The sequence below is a fragment of the Varanus komodoensis genome, unplaced genomic scaffold (genome assembly GCF_004798865.1).
Source record: "Varanus komodoensis strain SLA01 unplaced genomic scaffold, ASM479886v1 scaffold15, whole genome shotgun sequence".
Lineage (NCBI taxonomy): Eukaryota > Metazoa > Chordata > Lepidosauria > Squamata > Varanidae > Varanus > Varanus komodoensis.
Genome location: NW_025335440.1, coordinates 20,206,277 through 20,229,219, shown reverse-complemented (window position 1 = coordinate 20,229,219; position 22,943 = coordinate 20,206,277). Strand labels below are relative to the sequence as shown.

Below are 22,943 nucleotides of genomic sequence, written 5' to 3'. Positions count from 1 at the left end.
AGGATAGAAAAAGCCGAGATAAGAATCAAACAGGGCCCATTAAAACCTTGATGGAGGAGGAGATTAAAAACCAAAGAGTGTGAAGTTCATCTGTTGAATGAAGGTAATGGAGGAAATGGTCACCAATAACCCCCCACATGCTGCAGTGTTTGGCCAACTTTGGTAGGTGGTGAGGAGCCTGTTAAAAGTATCTCTGGTAGCTAGATCTTCAGGATCTCAGATGCGGAAAGCACAGGGCAGATCCTGTGATCCAGAGGTGTTTATGATGCCATCACCTCCTCCTTCAGGGCCCAGACAGTATCTTATCCTTGGAACCCTACCATGTTTTACTGCCCCTTCTTATGCTTTTTCTCTAAACAAGAAAATGCTTTAAAACAGATGGGAGGATTGAAAAGGTAGCACAATGTCTCCCCCTTGTTAGAATTAGGAGTCCTCCATCTGGAAGCACCCTAGCCTAAGCCCTGAGAATCCAGGCAGTGGGTGAACAGGCCCCCTGAAGCCCAGGAGGACTGAAGCAGTCCTCAGTCAGGCAATGGGGAGCATGGGGAGTGGTGGAGGCTTATTGGAGAAAGTACCAGGTACTGTAGCTTGTACGAGCACAGCAGGGCGATCGCCCTGTTGAGAAGAAGGGACAATGATGGTAATAGGATGGAGGCGATGCTAAGTCACTGGGACTCAGGTGGAGAGGGAGCAAAGCTTAACTTCAGAGGTAACCTAGATTAAAGAGGATTGTCAGGAAGCACGTGCTTTATATTTACAAGTGCTCAACCAAACCTGTTAATTCTGTGTGCTGAACCACTTTATTAGTCTGAACCAGAACCAACTGAAACATCTTCAGACCAGACCAGAACCAAATGGAACATCAACCAGAACCGGAATTCAACCCTCCCACCCCCTTCCACAAACAAATCACGTGACTCGGTGGTTGTATGAACACTGCAATGGCCATTCACAGGACTGGCATCAAGGGTGGGCTTTGCTGGTCACCTCTTGGGTGGCAAAGAGCCCCCTGAAGATGCTCCTTTTCTTCACCATTGCAGCCTGTCTGTTCATCTACCCCCTGCCCATACACTGATGGTGGTCAGAAGGATGAGCAGCAGACACCACTTTTGACTGCCTACTACTAACCAGCCTGCTTCTGCTTCTACTTCTCTGCCTGTCAAGCAAGCAAGTGCTGTAGCGACGAGACAGACAAGGAACAACATCTGCTAATGACAATGGCGGCAAGAAGGCAGACTCGCCGAGGAAGCAGTGCAGCTGAGGGCATCTTGCCCACTCACCTAGAGGCTGTGCTGACCATCATATCCACCACCCATCCAAGTATTCAGCCTTATAATCCCAGGCCGCACAGTGATGTTTTCCTCTTCACCTTGTTCCAACCAGTTTCATTGTTCTGTCTCCAAAATCTGTCTACCATATTTTCCCTCTTCGGTATTTTTAAGCTGCCTTTCCATGTCATAACTTAATACCTCTTTACTGCCTTGAGCTTTCCCAGAAAGCTCACATTTCAGTGAGGGGTGAAGGATTCAGAACCAGAACTAAGAGCAGTCTATTCAAAACATTCACAGTTGTGCCTGGTTAGCTCACCAAGAAAACTGCCCAGCTACTTTCAGGGGAAAACGTATCGCTCTATTTGTATCATCATGTTTTGTTCATGTTAGAGGTCCAAAATAAATAACTGCTAAAGCCATATGAGAGCACAGTTCAGCATCAGAGTCATTCTTGACTGAAAAGAATTGAACTGAAAGTCATCGGTAGAACTTCATTAGTTTGAAACTTTTTGGCTTTTCTGCAAATTGTTACTGGGCTTTTTCCCCTGCTAGTATTCCTTCTTTTTCTCTAGAAAAGAAGCCAGCATTTCTATACCCTGGTGTAAAAGTCATTTAAAGTAAGAACAAGATTAATTTTTACACTACAGTCATTCCATGAAATGATGTGGTTAATATTCTGCCAGAGGCTAAAGCATATTTGGGCTTCTTTCCTATTTTAATGTAAAGTATATTCTGCTGAGTGTTAACCCCTAAACAATATTACCTAGAGATATGTTAATAATAGTGTTTTGTAGCTCACAGGAATATTAAGGCTCAACAATACATCCAGGAGAAAAGCTTTCTATGCAAATTACCTATAAACCTTGAAAACAATACTACAAGCCCATTAATTTGTTTATTTGGAAACTTTTGCTAGAATATGACCACTGAGATGAAACATCTCATTTCAAGAACATCTTCAGAGACAATGGTGAATTATAGGCTGCTCACGATTGTGCAGTAGGCAGTACAGAATACAATATATGATCAACCCTGACAACTGCAGGATTTGCTTAAACAGGACGATAAATTTTCCTAAAAGATGGAAGGGAAAAAAATAGAATATTCTGTATTAATAAGTTCCAGCCAGTTGGTTTGGAATACATAACGATCCTCATTCAGCTTTACTTTGGGGGAATTTAAAGTCTTGTCACCTCTGTGTTCACATTCTCTTATCAGTAATAACATAGGAGAAGAGACTGCACAGAACAAGGATATAATTCAGTGGGGGTACTTGTGTTTGCTTTGTTTAAAACTGGCTGTTTAAGCCTAAAGTTAAGGCTATTGCATGTTAGCTCAAGCTCCACAAAGCCAGGAGATTGGAAGCTTAGCATGAAGCCTTAACAGAAACCTGCGAACAAGTAATGATGTTGTGCAATGTCACAAACTGCGCTTTCTTACAACTGGGGTTGGGACAAACCCTTTTGGAATCCATCCCTCTAGCATTTGCAGACATCCAGTCCTGCAAAGTGAGTCAAGAGGAAGCTCATGGATGCTTGTGGACCCCTGACTGTGCAACTGGCAACCTTACCTGTCAGAAGCCGCTGCAGGATGCAGAAAGGGGACGCTGCGAGCTGGCACACCGGCCACCATTCCCAGCAACCTATCTTCGTCCCCACTCCCTGCTGTCAGCAACAGTGCAGGTGGGAAAGAGGCACCACGAGTGGGCAATCTTGCAGTTGAGGGCTATCCAGGGGCAGCCTTCTAGCTGAAGGTGCCCTCTCTTAGAAGGCTTGCCCATGACTGGTTTAAAGAGAAAGACCTGGAGGGGGGAGAAGGAGGGGCTGAAGTTGCCCTCCCACAGTTGACAAGTGGGCAACAGACTGAGGAAGTACACGGGCAACCTGGTCACACCCCTTCCCACTGGGGATGCATTGAGGCGTCACAGAATCTATGAAGCTTCACAGAAAGCATTCATGGACTTTCTTTCATGCTTGGCCCTGTCTTGGAAAACAAGCTGAGCTGAGAGAAAGTCCACAAGCATTTCCCACACAAAAGCTGCACAACTGGCAACCTTCTTCCGCATCACATGTGGCAGCACAAATGAAGATGGCTGCGCAGGGCACCAAAGAGGGATGCAGCTTGGGCAGCATTCATGTGGGGCTCCATACCCAGCCAGTGCCGCTCATTCAACCTTCTTCTGTGTCATGTGCAGCAGCACAAACAAAGCTGCTGTGAATGACGTGGAAGAGGGACCAGGTGGGCAGGGCTCGATTCCTGGTCAGCGCTGCCCAGACACTGAGTGCTCCTGCCAGGAATCTGGATTCATAGCCATGTCAAAACAGATCCCTTACACATTCCTACTCCCCACTATTTTGTGATGCAGTCTGTTTTTATTTAAATTATGGTAATTATTTCAAAATGGGTATCTACATATGTGTGTTGTCACAAGCAAATTTTATGCAAACTGGGATCCTGCGGGAGACTGCAATATGCATCTTTTCCATAGATACCCAAGGGTCCTAACTGTAGCAGTTTCTCGAAAAAGGAGCTCTGCAAATTCCTGCTTCTGCTTTATGCAATAAATCGTGTTGTTTGCTTCTTCTGTTTCTCTTTTCAACAAACTTTCATTATCCCCATTTTTGATACTAACTGACACAATTACACAGAAAATATACTACCATCAAGAACAAACCAAGGGCCAACAAAAAGCTTTCTTTATCCTGTGTCAGAAATAACAAGACAATGTTATATGATCAAAATGTTCCTTTTCTTTTTGGTTATAACATCAAAATAATCCATGTATTTAACTGGAGAATCCCAAGGACATAAAATGGAAGGAAACAGTTTTAAAAGTCCCCATTATCAAAGGAATGCAGTTATTCTCACTGAAGACAAGCTACTCTTTGAAATGTACGTGAAAACTCTATGAACCTTGATTTGGGATGTTTAGAGAGGGTGGAATCCTATTCAGACAGAAAGGGGCATTATTATAACTCCCAACTTGGCTGACTGGGCCATGGTGGTAGGATATTTTCTATCTAAATTGCCTATTTAGCACACTGAATCGAGCCAAGGTTTATTTAAAGAGGACAAGTGACACGGAAGGGATTCACTCATGGCAGGGAATCTGGAAATGGATGTCACGCGAGGAAAGCTGTCCACTGATCAACTCACAAGGAACCTGTGTGGTTGCTAGCCTGTTTCAGATGCCATGCAAAAGTGACAGCCCAGAAAGGGAGAGGTCTCGCAAGAGAGAACCCAAAGAAAATCACAAGTCGGTTGAAAAGATCTTTGGCTTGTTGTTAAGTTAACTTCTGGGTTCTTTAGCCCTAAACGATCCAGCAGACCAGGTTCCCAACTTCAGGCAGCATCGCCTATGAAGGAGCCAGTCAGATGCTGTGAGGTAAAGTGAGGGAAAGTGGCGTAGGTGCGCACCTCCCCAACTACCCTTCTGTTTTTAAATGGATTGGCTCTTGTTTTGTGCCAACAGCCCCGTCATCCTCCCTTTGGCATTTAAATTCTTACTCTTCTTTTTCCTTCTCCTGCATGAAATCTTAGTTAGCATGCCTCTTTGAAGTTGTAGCATAGATAATGGCATTTTTATTTGATCATGTGTTTTTTTCAAACCCAAGAAATCATATAATCAGACAGGATGGGTTCAGGATGAAAATTACAAGAACTGAAACCCTAAAACTCTGCAGTCAGTACAGCAATTTCCTGCATATTTATACCATGGTATATAGCTTCAGAACATCTAAAAACTGCTGACTAGTTCCCATGTCATCTTTATCTTTCTTTTCATTTTTAAAAACTGCCACCTTTCTTTCCTCCTTAGGATAATGGCAGATTAAAAAAAAAAACTTTAGGAGGCATGCATTAAAGGAGAAAAAAACCTGTTCTTGGAAGTGTGGTAGAAAAAGCACAACCCAATTTTAGATTTTTATATAGTCTCACAATTAGGCTTGCATTAAAGAAAAAACTCATGTTCTTGCAAATCTTGTAGAAAAAGTGCAGCCTAATTTTAATTTTTTAATATATTCTCACAATTAAGTTAACTTTGGCAGTGAGATCTCCAAGGCTGGGAAAGATTCCTGTTCCGTATAGATCTATACTCAGGGCTGATAACAATTATCAGCAATAGCAGTACATTATATGGCAATAAACAGCCTAAATCAAACAAGATACATGAATTACTCTATAATATATGGTCTTGCCATCAGGTGCTACAGAACCTGCATCTTACACAGGGAACAATCCCATAGCCTATGTGGGATCCTTCGATTCCCTGTTCTGATGCTGCAGACAGTGCTCAGAGCTGGGAATCGGCGCTCTGGTCCCCACTGATCATTTGTAGTGTCAGTTTTGGTCATCTAGCAATGGCTTTCCAGGATGGGGGAAGGAGCTGAAGTGGCTTCAAGGTACCTCATAACTGCCAGTTCCAGTCTCCTGCCCTTTCTCTTGAAACGCCTCCCTAGTCCCCTCTCCATGGTGACTTTCCGGACCCCGGAGAGCACCCTGTGCTGGCCTTCCACCGCAGCCCCTTGCTGCCAGTATGCAAGAATGCAGATCAGAAGAAGTGGGGGCAGAGCTCCAAGGCTCCCGCTCGTCTCTGGCATCGTACCCTAGGCGGGTCGCAGGACCTGCCCTGCCAGTAGGCAGTGGGGCAGTCACCCCAGGCAATGGCTTTTGGGGTGTCGTGATGGGAATGCTACCGGCTGGGAAATGCTGAGAGTCAGAAGGGTTTTTTTTCTATTTAAGTGTGCATCAGTTTGCACCTTGACTTGTTGTAACTAAATTTTCACTCCCAAATTTCTGCCACATTTGCCGAAAGAACTTGCCAGTTCAGGGTGCTATGAACCTTGCTGCTTTTCCATGAATTGCAGCTTCATTCAGAGTCCTCTTCAACATATGATCCAGATGCCATGTCACGCTGTGCCTGTGAGTGCCTGAGCATTGCCACACATAGCTGCCTCCCCCAGCTTGGTGCGCTCTAGGCATGAGACTACTGCTGCCACCATCCCCAGCCAGCATAGCCGTACACATGTGGAGCTGCTAAGTCATGCTGTGGAGGCACTGATCTACAGAAGGTGCAAAGTCCTCTGTCTTGGGCTCAGTTGACATGACTTGGAGGCATAGGGTGCATGCTTGTCATTTGTGGGCATGACGATTCCTTGATTTATATGGAGTCCCTGCCATTCTCTGGTTTCTGCCTGTCTGCTGCCACAAGAAGAATGCTTCCAAGTATTTGCTAGTCCGTGAAGGAAACTTCATCCTGGATGTGCCAGCAGGTACACACATTTAGTGACCACACACAGGAAATTCAGCTATTGCCACAAACACTTTTGAAAACTGAGTGACTAAGCACAGAAGAGTTATTTGGAATCAGAGCACGAAACCATCCCGTCCAGCAATCTGTTCATTCAGTGGCCAACCAGCTGCCCAGAGGAAAGCCATGAGCAGGAAATGTGTGCAAGAGTGCCCTGGTACCCATGTTCCCCAGCAACTGGTGTACCTTTCCATAGGTAGCACATGGCCCTCAGGATTAATAACCATGGATAGCTTTCTCTTCCAGGAATTTGTCCAGTCCCCCTTTAAAGCCATCCAAATTGGTGGCCATCACAACATTTGTGGAAATGAATTCCATAGTTTGATTAAATGTTGAGTGAAGAAGTCCTTCCTTTTAATCTACCCTGAATCTCCCACCAACAAGCTTGTAGTATTATGAGAGAGAGAAATTTTCCCCATCCACTTTCTCCACACCATTCATAATTGTGTACACCTCTATCCTATCTCCCCATAATTACTCAGTTTCTAAGCTAAACTGCCATTAGAGAACATCCTGTGCAGGAGAAAGGATTGGCTACTGCAGAAAATTATGGGATTAATTTTGTGCATTTTTCCACGACTGCATGTTGTACATACTTGAACTACCCTATCCTTTTGCTGTAAAGAGGAAGAGAGGTAAGGTGTCCATGTAGGTAACAACACAGCAACATAAGTTTTTAACCCTGAACAGTTTTGTGCTGAGTTAGAAGTAATGTCTCCATCCATATTTACCTGCCCAGATGTTATAATGAGGCAGTCCTGGTAGCTATGAAAGAGAGGGCCTTATTGGCTGCTTATGCAAACGCCTCTTCAGAAAGGCTTGCCTGGCACAGACATCAAGGTCTTTTTGGTGACAGATGAAAGTCTTGTTTATTTTCCCAGGCATTTTAAGAACAGGATGGGTTCTTTTTATCGCCATCGTCGTCGTCATCATCCTGCTGGTGGTTTTAATGTGGTTATGTCTGCAGAAATAGTTTTGTTCTTTACTCCTGGTTTTACCTTGCTTTTAGTTTAGTTTTCTTTAATGTGGGCATTTTATGTTTCTAATGTATTGCATACCACTCAGGAAACTTGCTAATTCAATGTTCTGAAACTACAGTAAATGTGCATAAGGTTATGTCCTTAGTCAAAAAAAAAAAAAAAAGTCCTACTACACTCAGGATGCCCCAGTCATCTTTTTTCTTGTCTAAACATAAGCATAAGAATTGTGTCTTAAACCATGCAGTTTATTTTACTCTGGTCCCTTCTCCCTTTAAATAAAGGAGACAAACGGCAATGGTAATGTTCCCTGGGTGGGCTTTCTGCATCCCGGCCTGTGTAGGCCACTGTAGCCAAAGCATCTCTCACAGATGCTTATCCAACACTTGAACACTTCCTGGGCAGGAGAGCCTTCAGCCTATCACGCCTCACAACTTTTCCAACCATAAACGGCTCTTTAAGTTTGGATGGATCCCTATTATTGAGCCTTCTTTGAGCAATAGGGAGACTGTCTCCAGAGGGCTCAGGGCTTCTTCAGGGAATGTATAGGCATGACAGTAAAAGCCAGAGAAAGACGGAAACCAAACACATTTTTGCATCCTGCATAACCACCACTTAAGATTGCCTATGGAAATCTTTACAGTACAACTTTGTTGACACAAGTTTGCTTTAATGATTAGAGGATGGGAGATTTGTGAAGGATTAGGAAAGGCCACTGCTGAAAATATCAAGGCCAAGGGAAAAGTCTGCAAGGTCCAGTTCTGTACATGAATGGCCTATTAAAGGATAAGCATATGGAACAGGGAAATCTCTCGGATCAAAAAAATAAATAGAATGGATAGTTTTCTGCTTTGAAGGTAAAGGTCATCCCTGTGCCATCCAATCTCGGCATTCAAAGCTTTTGAAATTACACTCACAGATCCTTTTGCAAGAGGTATGACTGCTAAAGCACCAGCTGTTGTCCCTGAAAACTGCCAGAAAAAAGTTTGTTGGAAGAAGTTGGAAGAATCCCAGAGTATTGCTGGGATACAAGATGGCAACAGACAAAGTACCCATGATTCTCTTTCGTGTTTGCCTAAGTAGAAACCCTACACTTTTGTAAGATGATTGACATATGCTCTTTTCAAAAATCATACATAAAATATGACATTTTGGGACAGTCTCATGAGCTTTGCTTCTTGAAAGGAAGAAGCGCAGAAAAAAAGAAAATTATTCAGGGAACATACATTAAATTGCTCTTTCCTAATTAGAAATTTCCATAAAGCTACGGTAAGCTTTTAAAGTAAGAGATTCCTATGTTCTTGGCTCTCACTGAAAGCTGGAAGTATTTCTGCTGAGTTAGGCCATATATGGGCCAACCACTGATGGCAAACAATATAACTGCCTTCATTATTAAATTTCACAAGCAGACAGACATTTTAGATTTTTGTGAACCATATTAGAAAAGGGCATTAGCACAACAGCGGTGGAACTCAAGCAAAAATCTAGGTTGAGATGGGTGGGTTTGCCCCTCAACCACTGTTCATCTTGGACTAACTTGGAAATAAATAGAGTCATTTCTGGAAAAGTCAGAAATAACTGCTCTTTTCTCAATCTGATGGCCTTTACTGACTCTGAAGGCATCTTCCCCACTTCCCCCTACACTCTCAAGGACCTTCTTCCCCTTCCGCTGAAGGCCTGATGTGGCTGGGCAAGAGAAGTAGCAGGTGGATACAGGTGGAGAGGAAGGGGCCTTGTGAGAACACCTCTTTCTGTCTCCCTGTAGTCACCATGGATGCTCTTGTGGCCCTTACCTGGGCAGACAAGGCCTTTAGAGGGAGGGAAAGAGGGCACGTAGCAGTCTTTGGGGATTCGGGAGTGTTGGCAGGGAGAGATGAATTCTCCTCTGGTTTGGATTTTAATCTGTGGTAAAGGGTAACTTCATTATTCTTCACTGAAACGGTGGAAAAGCCAATAAATCAGAAAGTTATTTTTGTAATCCTTTGAGGTGGGTTTTAAGAGCCCCCAAATGGCTTAGAAGGGCTTGGATGAACTTCACAAGTATTTCTCATTATTAGTTGTACCCTAGCTTTTTCCCCCAGCAGATTTGGGGTGGGGGGGCAGCCCTAATGTATGAGCTACTACCAGACTTTTGGCCTTACATTTGACCAATCTTAAACCAGGTTTCTGTAAAACTGAGGTTGGAGCACTGCCTGCCGGGAGATAAGAAGATCTATGCATGTTACAATATATTCTTCCAAATATTTTACTATATTTGCATACCATTTACTTAAGAAGAAGAAACAAGTTACTAAACCTAGTAGGAATATGAAAGGTCACCTCAGAGTCATTTAACTTGTAGTCTAAGAGGACAAGAAGTGGGAAGCATGGAGAACAGCCTGGGCTTAAATGGACTTTCAGAGCTCAGTCCTATCTCTTGAGTAATTTTCATTTGGTAAATAAATATTTTTGAAGCAAGCTCTTCTACCTCAATTGCCAACTGACTGACCTTACCTGTGGATTATTCTCTGGAGCCAACTCTACTCGTGCAGGCACATTACTTATTGGCATTCCTTAACTAAGGCAAGGTAAATAATTTCTTACTCCAGGACCAGGAAATATTTCCTGCCCACCAGGGCTTGGGGTATTTTGTTTGAACACTTTTCCCCCACCACACAAATTCCCAAGAAAAGCTGGGTCAAACCTGATAGAGTTCTTCCATCAAGTTCTTCCATACTTACAATAATTACGAGGAAGAAGGAATTGCAGCAAATGCTGCTTTCCTCTTCGTCTACTGCAGTGTTTCATGACATGTTGCAGCAGTCAAATTTCCACACAACTGTGTTTCCAAGACTCAGAGCTGGCTCCACTTCCATCTTTAAATCAGAAGCAGGACTTCCAGCATCCTGAGTGGACATGTCCACTGTTGCCATTCCCAAGGGTGCAGGGTTCTCCTACACACATACCCACAGGGTTTCCAGAACTACTCAGCATCTCTGAAATGTAGAGCTCAAGGAGCTCCAGATCATCAGACTGAAGGCAGACTGAAACGCTGCAGGAAGACTGCTAAAACAGAAGCATGCCGGAATCCAAAGAAACAAAACCCAGAGAAATCTACACCTTGCTGTGTAGGGGAAGAGGGAAGCATTACTTTCAGAGTTGCTTCACTGTTCCATACTTCTGGGAAAGCTCTAGATCTGCTTCTCTTTAGGGGAATGAAGTTGCCTGCAGCGGAGTCACAGGTTGGCCCAAAGTTAGCCATTACCTAAATCCTGTTTCTCAAATGCAGATGGTCTGAAAAGCCTTGGAGCAAACAGGCCTTGTGCCAGTGGACCAAGCTGGAGATCAGGCTACAAAATGGGGGAGGGGGGTCCTGAAATCCTCTCAAGGAGAAGGGTTGCTCTCTGATTAAGTCACTAAAAGAGCTGCTTTCCCACATATTTCTTGCCTCCTCTCTGCTGTGAAATCCTGTAACACTGTGGTATGTGTGTGAATGCCAAAACCTTATTGAGGAAGCCAACTGTGTGGGCTTTACCCTACCCCAGCATCACCTGGCTAGGAAAGAAGTCAACAGCCAGGTGGAAAAGAGCCAAACAATTGGCCTCACCCACATGGTTCTGGTATTTGTCCCACACACACACTCTGCAGTAGTGTGGAATTGTGCAGTGAAGAAGCAGCTCCCATTTCACTAAAGACAGGTGTGAATTAAGTGTTGTTCAGCTCTGGGAGTGGGGAAGATTCACTCCAGTGGATCCTTCAATGTCATCAGAGAGAAACAATGTCTTGGAACCATTTGAGAGAACCAGTGAGGACTTCATAGCTACCCAATTTTTATAGCCTGCATTAATGGCGAGCAAGTTTTACACTCCAAATTGAGTTCTAAGCAAACAGTTTGAGCAGAAACATTGCCTTTTCCAGTAATGAAGCTGATGTAATTATGGCTAAATGAATAAACTATCCATCTATTTATCCATCCATGGCAGAATGAAATGACATTGGTTCTCCAATATAAACTTCAGAGAGCAATCTTTCACAGGTATGAGAGACTTAGTTCAGATCCCATTCCACACTGGTCTAAATTGGGAGTGCTGTTTTTCATTTCCCACTGATATAGAACAATGGAAAGCAAAATATTAGCTTCATCACTTCACAACATGTCACATGTGTAGCATACTAGCCAACTCTTGCAGCCTGATGGATTCCTAATAACATTCTGGATTGCATGTTAAAGTTCTGTCTTGATCTCCTGTCTGGTGTTGTCATATGACCTCATGACTCTAAGAGTCGTGTTATTGTTGGTCTCGTTATTGTTGTGGATCTCATTCTTAAGGACAGCATCAAAGATGGGCAAGTTTGGATCCTCATGAAGGGCCTATATCGCCGTGAGGGCCCACAAACAAGAGAGCATTGAAGTGGTTCCATCTTTTCACCATTACATCCTCATCCCTTCTTCACCAGAGCAACTGGCTTCATTAGCTGTCTCTAGCTCTGGCTCAGACAATGAGGGTGGTGGTGAGAAGGAGGAGCAGTAGGTGCTTCTTCTTACTTGGTCACTATCTGTCCAATTGTCTAGCAAGCAAGCTGTGGCAGTCATGAGAAAGAGGACAATAGCAGCAGGTGACAATGGCAGTGAGAAGTACCGCATTAGGAACATGGCCTCCAGGTTTCCACACTTCTGCATGGAGAATGCCTAGGACTGCCCTCTGTAAAGTAGGACACACGACCCCTCTGGAAAACTGCAAAGGAATTTTTAGAGTTCCCCAAGCCAGCCTTGTCTAACAGTCCTTCCCAACTAAGAAATGCAGTTCTTTGAATGAATGGTTGCTTCTTGAACTGGATGGTGGCCTCCTCAATGGAAGAAGACAAAGGAAGATACAGCAATGCCACTCAAAGTATGGAGTTGGTGCTCTGGTACCTATATATTTCAGGTGGGATCCCCTCCTATGCTACTGAAATTAACGGAAATGATGCCCTTTAGGTCTGGCTAGGAATGCATAGCAATGCGTTTTAGCTCACAATAAGTGAGATAATTAGTCACGTACAGATCTGAATCAAGCACTACCTAACTCTGCAGAACACCAGGCTAATAAAAGGTCCATGTCCAGAAAAAATAGCTTCTAAACGTCAGTGACTTTGATAACATTCTAGTGAATAAAAGGCTAAATTGTTTCCTAATGGTAAAATCCTATAAAAGTTTAGATGAGAAAAAGACCCACTACTCCCAGGATGCCCCAGCCAGCCCTGCTGGGAACAGTAGGGGTTTTTTTCTTTCTAAACTCACATGGGAATGCACCCTTAATAACAGATACTTTTTCAAACAAGCACTTAGATATCACTTTGTACTCCTTCTTTGTTTTATTTATTTAAAACATTTCTATGCTGCCCCCATCGCAACAAAGCCTCGGGGCAGCTCACAACAAAAACAAAAACATACAAAATCATACAAAAATTATACACTAAAAATATTAAAACCCGGTGCATCTCGGCTTAAAAATTTTAAAAATCCTACATAATAAATTAACACTTAAAATAAGTTTTAAATAAAAAGCTCTTAGCCTGGCGCCGAAAAACAAATAACGACGGTGCCAGGCGGACCTCTCTGGGGAGCACATTCCATAGGTGGGGCACCACCACAGAGAAGGCCCTCCTCCGGGTACTCACCTTCCTAATATCATTCACAAAGGGTTCCCGGAGAAGGGCATCTGTTGCTGATCTCAAGGGGCGGGAGGGCATATAGGATGCAAGCATTCCTTTAGATACCCAGGGCCCAAGCCGTTGAGTCTTAGAAGGTGGCTTCGAAACATCATTGAAATGATGCAAGTAATTAAAATACATTAACAAAATATAAAACCACCTGATTATAACACCAACAGCTTCTGCAGCGTCAAAGCCCAGCAAATGGTTTCAGTAAAACACAGCCTGAAATGCAAAGGTTTTTAGGATCTGTTTAAAAGCTACAAGGATGGAACCATTCAGAGGGTGATCTTTTTCAGAGTCTGTGTAAGAAGGAGAGGTATTTTTTCCTTTGTTCACCTTCAAGACATAAATTAAGCTACTTAAATATTCCTAAAGTATGAAGAGTACACACCTTTCTCTTTTATTGACAAAACTGCAGATTGATGTAAGAAAAATACTCCACCACTGCTCAGCACAAATACTGGCAAATCCTGAATATTATGTCTAGAGGCTTGCAGGAAAGATATACATATTTTCTTGGTAATAAGCTGTTGGATTTCTTTGAAATATTTAATGTATTTTAATTGCACCTGTTTTCCAAAATGTACTGTAACAAAATGGTAACTCTAAACTCAGAGATTCTAGTCTAACACAGAACCAAACCCTTTAGCTCTTGTGCTAGTTTTTTACAGCCCAGCCTAAGCATGTGTGGAAGGAACTGTTCCAGCTGCATATCTGAGGTCAAAAGGGTGACCTTGGAGATGGGGTTTTTGGGATGGGGAGGACAGGAAATCACTGCTGCCGAGATGTTCTTGGTTAGTCTCCTTCTCATCCACCTGATGTGCCATACTTAGCCAAAATTCCCATCTAAATGTTTTGCAGGGCAAGAGGAGTGATGGATGCCCTTTTCTTCCCCCTTTCTTCTGCCATCCATAACTGATTGGACTGCATCCTCTGTGCCATGTATCCAGATTAAGTTAGTCATACCTGGTTCCCACTGAATTAATGGAGCTTAGTTATGACTATCATTTTCTATTAATTTCAGTGGGATTTGGGTACATTTAATAGTCTTGATCCAACCTAAGGAATTCATGAAATCAGAAGAGCCCTTGAAAACATATACTATAAGGTGCTGCCTGGAAACTGGATAGTCTATAAAGTTGCTTGACCACAATGCCTTAGCGAAAGCTGCTGTTATGACTTGGGTACATAGGAGGTGGCCTTATTGCAAATGGAACCAAGCCAAAATGGACTTGCCCATCCCAGTTGCCACTGTGTGCACTGAATGCCAGGGGCACTTTAGTGCTTCGTGCAGGACACTTTCCCAGCCCTAGCTAGAGATGCCTGGGCTGAGCCGGAGACCTTTCATGCACAAAACAGGTACTGTACCTGTGAGTTGCAGCCCATCCCAATTAAACCTGGGTAAAACAGGCTGCTGTACCACTTCAGCCTTGGCAACAACTGGCACAGCTCCTTTGGGAGTAAATAGGAAATTCTACAGGTGGTGTTTTGGCTAGTTAGCCAAGCTCAGGTATGCCATCTGTGGTCTTGGATAACAATATGGTGCTACCATTCATGGCTCTTGTTTGTAAACAGAGAGGCAGAGGGAAAAGTGACCCATCAACATTTAATTATTAATACCTTGTTCTAAATAGTGTTGATCATTTTCCAATGTGTTGGATTGTCTGGGCTTCTTGCTTGAATAGTTTCTGGATGGTGAACTATTGCAGAGCCTAGAAGCTGGGTATGTTAGTTTTGTTTCAGGGCAAAACAAAGCAAACAAGGAACAAAGAACGTCCAAGTGCTCATTTAGACACACACGGATACTCCTAAATAATAAAATCCTGGAACTGCTCCCAAAGCTCTGCTTTTCTTTGTATTCTGGCTTGAGCATCAGTGTCCCTAGCATGACTCAACGGAGTAAGTACTGAGTCATGATGAGGAAGTGGGTGAAGAGCAGGACTCATAGTTTCCTTCTGATATTGATAATATCCAGAGGATGTTGGGCCCATGTGCCCTGTGATCTAGCTGTTGGCCAAGAAGTAGGTCTTGGAAGAATTACTGTTTCATCCTCCTATGTTTAGAGTACCTTTCCTCTTTAGCAATGCAGTTCATGTTATTAAGACCATTTTTCAACATACTGTAGCAGTTAGCCTGTTAGGTTAAAACCCTTCTTTGCCCCTTAAAGCTTGTTAAAATCCTTCTTTGTCCCTTGGACCAGACATGTTTTCTCAGCCTAACCTACATTGCAGGGTTCTTGTGAAGATGTAATAGGTTAACCTCATGTGTGGCATTACCTTAAGTATCTGGGAAAGAAGAGGGGGATTCAAATGTGATAGGAAATTCAAGGCTCCACTTCAGACAAAATCACACAGGGATCAAAGCCAGACTCTTAAGAGTGAATACTTAGAGACTTCTGCCGGGATGGACTAACATGTTGGCTTCCCTTTTCCCCACATTTGAACTGTCAAGTTATTTCTGTCTTGTTTCCGGAGAAATCTGTAGACACTGGCCAATTCCCACCTTTGTATTTGGCAGATCTGTGATGCCCAAGGACATAGTTCTTGTCAAGAGGGCACTAAACAGTGGCCCTGGACACACATCTGTTCTCTCTGAGATACCTGGCCATGGATCAGAGCATTGGACTTTGCCTCGGTTTAGTCTCTTGCCTAGTATTTAATCCATTTACCTGATGAATTCACAAATCATGATGTTGCCTCCTCCACCACAGCTGTCAAATGTAAGATCAATTTAATGTGCTTAAGATATTGCAAAATGGTTTCAGAATAACAGTCACCCTTAGCGTTTGCACTGCCATATAGCAGCAATCAGTTGGTGGAAGCTGACCCCAACTTGAACCCACAAAGTACAGCCTTTTTAAAATTTTGTCTGCCTGTGTGGAAAAATAAGGCTCAAGAATGCATGGAGAAATGCTCCGTTTTGTCTTTCTCAGGAATGAAGTGCCCTTTGTAATAATGTGGCATTTCTGAGGACGATTTCTGACCTGCAAACAAGACCATTTAGTCTACGGCCTGGCTGTTGGAAAGTAGCTTTGTGAGATGGTTCTTTCTTTGCTTCTTTCTTTCTGCTTTGTTTTCATTCTTCAGAAATGCAATTCAGCTAACTGGCTTAACACACTTAAAACTTTGTTTCCCTGAGTCAAGAGCAGCTGCAAAAGTTCTTCCATTTCCCACATCTAACCCATGCTGGCTCGCGTCGGAAGCCGAATTCCTGGCACCTCTAGAAGCAGAGAGGAATCTACGAGAACAAGAAGTGCCTTAGTGGGGCTCTCCAGTTACAAGGCAGGTGGAAGGTGGCACAGCTTTTAATGAAAACAGAACAGCGATCAATTTCCAGAGATCACGGATGGTTCGCATTTGTTCTTTCACTCGCTCAATTTCCCTGGAAAAGTCATCTTTATGAAAGGAGGAGAAAATAGCTGTACATTCTGCCAACAGTACCCCGTTACTCTTTCCTCTTCTGACTAAGCCATTAATAAACACATGGTCAGTTTTGCAGTTCTTCCAAGCTGAATAAAACTGTGGTATACAAAATAGCTCTGGCCTTGGACAGTCCTATAAAGGAACCTGTTTGGAAAAGAAATATCTGTGTTTCAAGAAATGTTATGGAACCAATCAATGCCATTGTGATGGAGCAAAGGGAAATGCTACTGTTAACATCAGTCAGAATAGAGCATTTGGAAGACTGAAGGTAGCTAGTTTCTAATCAAGCTTCCCTTAGAAAAGGCTGGCATCACAACTATTAAAGGGCAATGTTTTGCTTTGTTTTTGTGATATTTATAGCCCACTCTTTGGGTGATGAAAACCTGCTAGGAAGAAAGAGCCTCCAGGAGAAAAATTAAAATATAGTTTTAAATGTAAAATTGTAGCCCAATGTCCTGACATAACTGGACGGAGCTCACATTGTTCAAACCTGGCTTGGCCTATCCAGTGGCATTCTATCATACAGGCTGGTGAGCGTTTGTCTGAAACATATTTAACTAACCTTGAGCCAAAGACTTTCCAGAGTTAATTATATAGAAGTAATTAAAAAAAAAACCAGACAGACAAGACAGCCTCTTATCATAGACTGACATTCTAAAATGCATGACACAATAAGGAAAAAGTGATGGGGTGGGAAGAGGAAAATTTGGGCACCTGTTCTTAAAGTTATATAGTTCTTGTAAAAAGTTAGTTTGAAGGGCATAATTGAGGTGGGGCAGGAGGCAAATAGAGCTGGTTTCTCAGCAAGCTGATGGAGGGCTCTGGCAGTCCCCATTGCTAGGTGATGGCCGAGGGAGGAGAGCAGTAAAATGGAACCAGTGGAGTGAACTGTGATGTGATCCCATCTCCTCCTCTGCTCTGAAAGATGCTGAGAGAAGAAGACTCTGCAGTCTGATTGCCTTTGATAGCATATCTTTAATGGACAGTTCTCAAGCAGTAGCTCAGAAATTTGCCTTGTTTTATGTAAGGCTTACAATTTACTACATGAGTAGGATAACACGTGGCTGACTAGGGGAGCAGCCCTGTTCCTTACATAAGCACCCTTCCAGATGTAACGCAAGCAGCATGTGGGGAGAAAGATGGCACAGGAAGTACCATAGTGAACTAACAAGCCTAGCAAGAGAAGAAGCCCTGACGAATTAAGGGATTCTTAGGAGAAGTGTGGGACTAGGAGAGGACTAAAGGATTAAAGGGGGCAGCCATGAACCATGAAAGAAGAGAGTTTGTGATGGATGCAGCTGATGGAAGATGCACATGTGAGGAAGCAGAGTGGGAGCCTAAGAACATAAGAAAGGCCATGCTGGATCAGACCAATGTTCCACCCAGGCCAGTGCTCAGTTCACATGGTAGCAAACCAGCTGCCCACAGGATCCCTCAAGCAGGATGGGTCAAGAGTTCCTCTTGCCCAAGTTCTTCAGCAGTTGGTGTCTGCAGGCAGGCCACACACAGCCAGCAAGGCCTAGTAGCCATGGATAGCTTCCTCTTCTATGAATTTGTCTAACCCCCTTTTAAAGCCATCCCAATTGTGGCAGTGGCAGTCCCAGCTGTGGCAGTGAATTCCATACCTGAACTATGTGCTGTGGAAGAAATACATCCTTTTGTAAGTCTGGAATCTCCCATCAGCCTTATGGGTTCCAGTATTATGGGAGATGGAGAAAAGTATCTTCCTCTCCACGTTCTCTACATGATTATTTTAAACAGCTCTACCATGAGGTGAGACACATGCTTGAGAGACAAAGGCCCAGGTAGGATCTTGTTTAGTCTGTTTCTCTGTGTTTCATAGATTGTTCAGCATCTTCCATTCCATTGTCTCACAGAATCAGATTTTGGGCACATGTGTTCTTATGCACTTGTGAAATTTGCATTTCCAAAAACACAGTGAAACATAATGAAATCCTCCATTATAAAAAATGGTCTGCAAGTCCACAGAATTCATGTGAGTCTGGAAAAGCTAGTCCTCTACAGAACCCATGGGTCATATTCAGAGAAATTTGAATTCTTTTGAATCTGTTACATATTTCTCTGACATCTCTAGGTTGGGGTTTGGCAGTGGCTACGGATAGATATTGAGGTAGCTTCTAGCCATGTCTGCACTCATAGTTGGAGACTGAGAGATGCTTTGCAGACTTTACTTGTAGGTCAGGAATTCTGACCAAACAAACTTGCTTATTGAAGGCAACAACTGCTAGAATCTCTGTCTTCTTCAGGAATCTCATTAAACAAAAAGGCCAAGCTGTAAGCAAGATGTAACACATGTGTGGCTGATGCATTAATAAAAATATTTCACTCCTAATCCTAAACATGTATGTTTGTAAAAAATGAATAAAATCTGAGCAATTTATCTAGGAAATCATGCTTACTTTATTTCATGCATTTATATGCCTCACCATAGTATTTCACAGTTCAGACCTAGGCATGTTTTCTAAGAAAACCCCACTGTGTTTAATGGGCCTTACTCCCATGTAAATGGGTATAAAATTGTGGACTATTTTGTCACCACTTGAAGTTCATTGCCTGAAAACCGTCTGCTTAGGCCATTCCCTCTTGTAAACCAAGTGTATACAGAGCAAATGAGCAAGTACAAATCTCACAGTCCCAGAAACATTATATTTCATCTGCAAGACCCTGAAATAACAAAGAGGGCAGAGTCAAAAGGCTTCCCTTGACAGACAAGTTTTAAATGTGTATTAAGGGTTTTTGAGACACTAAAATAACAACCACCCTGAGAACACAGACAAGAAGACTAGAGGCAATATTTCTTGTGTTGTTCCTCAACCCATTGATTTTTAAATTTTTCCCAAGTAAAGGGCCATTTTTAAAGAGGAACTTCTACTGCTTTTGTAAAGCTTTATACAATCTGCTCAAAAGAAATAAAGCAGAGGGTTTGTTGTTTATTTGTTTTAGAGACTCAACTTCCCTCCTGTAGCAACAGGATATTTACTGCTGAAAGAAAGAAAGCAAGCAAGCAAGCAAGCAAGCAAGCAAGCAAGCAAGCAAGCTGTTTAAAGTTCCAACAGTCACATGCTTGAAAATATGGGGAAACTATTGCCTTTCTGTTTGTCATATCTGTCTCACAACCCCAATCTGTTTCTGGATATTACACATTTTCAGAGAAGCTGGGTTATTTGTGATTTGGGAGAACAAACTTCAGGAAGCCTGATCCAACTTAAATATGGAAATAATGAAAAACTTTGCATCAATAGCTTGATTTCTTAGCATGTGCATGTACAGGGAGAGAAAGGTTCTGCAGCGCCCACCAGAATGCGCAAATTTTGCTAGAGTGGGCCATCTTTGGGTGTAGTTCCATCATGCCCGCAGAAGGCACTTGGAAGCCTCGGAATTCAGAGCACTGGAAGCATCTGGCACAAGATGTGAACTGTGGTGGCAGCAAACTCTGCCCTGCAGGACCTCATGCCCTGCATTTTATCTGGGCAGGCATTTTCATCCAGAATGGTGGAAGGACGGAGGCAGGGAAAGAGATTGGAAATGGCACAACTGGACAGCTTCAACCTCTCAGCTCACCAGCATGCTCCTTTGCTCCCTTTTCCTCCTCAGAGGTTCAGTTGCAACTGGCTGGGAGCAGGAGGAGCTGGTGTGGTTCTTTACATAGAAGCTATGAGGGTCTGGGGGCTCAACCTTTGGCCTCCTTAGGCAGATACTATAAAAAGTAGCAAACTGATCCTTCACTCAGAGGAGAAACAGTATAAAGAAAGGAATATTCATTCGGTTTTTCTAACTGAATGTGGCTTTGAAAAAAAAGATTGTATTGTGGGTTTAAATTGTTGTAAGCAACTCTGAGTGCTCCATGGTTCCTGGACACCAGGAGTGGGACATAACTGTCTACAAAGATAGGTGAAATAACTGTTGTATAACCCACTGCCTTGCATAGTTGGTAGCTAGAAACAGACAACTCATTCAATAACCAGCTTATGTCAGTTTTGCACATACTGTATCATATATCATTTCTGTCAAACTTCTGCATCAGCCTGCAACTTTTAAAGCATTGCTTGAAACAGCATTTATTTCCTTGTGCAATTTCCCATGATATACAAAAAATTGTATGCATCTTTCTAGCTAAGAACATTATTGTAAAATTCAAAGTGTACACAATGGAAAGATAATTGTGTTCTGATCTGCATATTAGTCCAGAAAATGCGGACCAAATGCAATCCAAGCTAAATTTGCCCTGGCCAGATCCCTTATTGTAGCCCATCAAGCTCAAAGTAGAAAGTTAGCCAGACTGTGGGAGATTTTCTGGGAGATTTTCATAAGTCTGTGATATCAGATTGGCCCTTTTTCGCACCTGACTATCCAGGCCAGGACATTTCTGAGATGTTGTATGAGTGATCCAGCTGGAACTCTCTGTGCATCCCAGCAACCTCATCTACAAGATTTCCACTTCATCTTCTTCCAACAAATCACAGATGAAAATAGGAACACTTATGCCCACAGGTAATTACATTTCTATGCCAACAAATAGCCAATGTTCTCTGGGAAGCTTGACACAGTTATTTATTTTAGGGTACAGCCTATGCATGCATGAACAGAAAGACATCTTGTGTTTAGGTACACAGTTTGCAAGCATCTGAATCTGAGTGAAGATGTTTCCTAGCTAGGTTACATGCCCACAGAAAAGAGCTTGCCACACATACACCCACAAATGGTTCAGTGTTATGTCTACAGTGTAAAGCAGTATGTCAATGGAACCAATTAACTAGGAAGGTGACGGGCTCTACCACCTTGGAGGCCTTCAAGAGGCAGTCGGACAGCCATCTGTCAGGTGGCTTTAAGTTGGAGTCCTGCAGAGAGCACAGGGTTGGACTTGATGGCCTTGTAGGCCCCTTCCTCAGAGTTTGAATTAGAATCATAGGCTGAGGTTGAAGAAAGGGCTATGTCCTCAGGGAGGCCTGGAAGATATATGAAAGGGCTCCAAGGGTTCTCACGGAACTGAGATTGATTACCACTGGCTCATCAAACACTTGTGTTGTCTTCAGGCTGCCACTGAGCCTCCAAGCCTGGATGGATACCATGGATGCATGCCGTGTCAGGACGAATCTGCTGTCCACTCAGAGAAAGCTGGAGCCTGAATAACTCCAATACACATGCTTGCATGCTGCTATGACACATGGGTCAGGAGTAAGTGAGCATAGTGATCCAAGCATGTTGCACTAGTCAGGGGCTTGGTAGCTGTATGCTGCACTAGTTGAAGCTTCTGCACTGTTTTCAAATGCATCCCCATGTGCAATAAATTGCAGTATCCCAAATGGAAGACTACCAGGGCATGGATCACCATCATTAACCTAAAATTTAGATGGTAGGCACCTGGAAAGCCTCAAAAATCAGCTGATGAGCTGCATGAGACATTGAGGATCCCATTCTGTAGATGTATGTCAGATTAATTCCAAGTGAAGCAACTCATTTCAACGATCTGTTCTGGGTCCAGATACTTGGACACATGTATAAAGCTCCAACTCCTCTAGCAATTCCTTTATGTGCTTCAGTGAGGAATCAAACCCATAAGCATATATTTAGTTTAATTTTTACAAATGAATCAGCTCTCTTCCATTTAATTAAATGTTCAGTCACTGCATACAAGATAACTGTGTTCACACAGAAGTATATTTTGATCTTGAGACTGAAGTAAAGGTTGCTTGAGGTACTTTTGGAAAACCTATTATCTTATGCACTCTATAACTGTCAACTCTGACCATCTCAAAAAGCTTAACTCTGTGCTTCTGTTTGCCTACTCAAAGTAAACCCAGTAAGTCCCAGATACAAGTCTGTGCAGTGCTGCAGTCTTAGGGATAAAGTCCCACTGAACTCAGTGGAACATACATTTGAATAGATATGCATAGGACTCCCCTTGACCTTCAAATCATAAAAGGAGTGTGAAGACAACTAGTTATTTGTAGTTCTTACATTCATATAGAGATACTATTTCCAAATCTGTACTAAAAAGCAATAATTTAGGAAAGTTTACTTACATTGTATTTTTGAACATTCTGTCTGTGCCTGAAGATCTAAGGATAGAAATGAGAGAGGGGTTGAATACGACACGATAGAGTCTGTCCTAATAGACTAATATAATTTCTTGTAGAACAACAGTGGATGCTAAACAAAGGGTCTGCAGAAATAGGATGAAGTGAAATCATCATTGTTCTGTACCTCATCTATTTATTCAAGAACCAGATTTCCAAGAATGCTTGTGAACATTCGCTTTGCTCTTTGT

The 22,943-nt window shown here is 42.8% G+C and overlaps 1 long non-coding RNA gene across 1 annotated transcript in view; it reads right to left on the bottom strand.

Annotated features, from left to right (window-relative positions):
* Positions 1-22,739, bottom strand: part of LOC123020858 — a 33,128-nt gene extending 10,389 nt beyond the window's left edge. Inside the window, exon 1 of the long non-coding RNA XR_006414207.1 lies at positions 22,699-22,739. This is a non-coding gene — a long non-coding RNA (uncharacterized LOC123020858). The remainder of the gene's footprint in view (positions 1-22,698) is intronic.
* Positions 22,740-22,943: the final 204 nt, after the last annotated feature.